Here is a 1,008-nt window from a genome sequence, read left to right as displayed (position 1 = left end):
CGAGCCACGATGTCGAGTCAGAATTATGCACTCTTGGTATTTGGCTCACCAATATTAATGCCGTCCCGACTGTACAATGATGTGAGTGCAGCTTGGGATATTGTTTTCACTTCACAATGCCACACCGGTTGGATTTGAAAAAGATAATCGTGGTTGGGGGGGACAGCAGATGCTCAATTAAAAACCAAAACGTGTTTTTAGCTTTCAAGGAGGATTATGGTTTACCTGTGACAACTATAAAAACAGTATTAACAGGGTAAGCAGACAACACATTTTTTGTTCATTTCAAAACAGTAGGTTTTATTGGTTAGGAAAAAACATTATTTTTTTAAAAGGCACTGCTGAGATTCGAACTCAGGATCTCCTGTTTACTAGACAGGCGGTTTAACCAACTAAGCCACAGCGCCCTGCCCATTAGTGTTTTTGTATAGAGATTAGGGTGTAAGTGTCAAAGGTACACTATGCATACTTTTGCTATTTTGTTTTACCTTCTAACAAAAAAGAAGACGGAGAAGAAATCCTGATAATGGAATGGAAAAAAATACACAATAGGTCATGAAAAATGCTTATCACTCACTATACATACCTATATGTTCTTATTTTCTAATGTTTTCAAATGGGTGAACGCCATACAGGGGTAGACGAAGTGCTCAAAACTTACATTTAACACAACAATATTAGAGTGCAATGATAAAGGTTTCCAATGTAAGCAATATAATTAAACTAAGGCTTACATAACCCACGCGCTCCTTCCTACACCTCTCGTGACCTCTGGCCACCCCATCTAAAACTCGACACTCTCCGAGTGAAAGTGCCTAGGGTCATGCAGCCCGGATTCAAACAGCGCTTCAAAACGTGCACTATGAGAGGCCCATGAAAACATGGCGGAGGCTGGAGTCACAGCAACAGGAGGGTCCTGTTACCCATCAATGGCTATAAAGAGTTTCTGGTAAAACCATCTGCCACCAGAGATCACTTGTATAAAAGAATAAACAACAGCCCTATGTG

General features: G+C 40.5%; 1 non-coding gene across 1 annotated transcript; it reads right to left on the bottom strand.

Annotated features, from left to right (window-relative positions):
• Nucleotides 1–333: 333 nt before the first annotated feature.
• TRNAT-AGU (transfer RNA threonine (anticodon AGU)) lies at nt 334–407 on the bottom strand. Its single transcript has one exon. It is a non-coding gene; the product is annotated as a tRNA-Thr (tRNA).
• Between the last annotated feature and the right edge of the window lie 601 nt (nt 408–1,008).

Source organism: Pleurodeles waltl, chromosome 12 (genome assembly GCF_031143425.1).
Source record: "Pleurodeles waltl isolate 20211129_DDA chromosome 12, aPleWal1.hap1.20221129, whole genome shotgun sequence".
Lineage (NCBI taxonomy): Eukaryota > Metazoa > Chordata > Amphibia > Caudata > Salamandridae > Pleurodeles > Pleurodeles waltl.
This window is presented reverse-complemented; position numbering and strand designations above follow the sequence as displayed.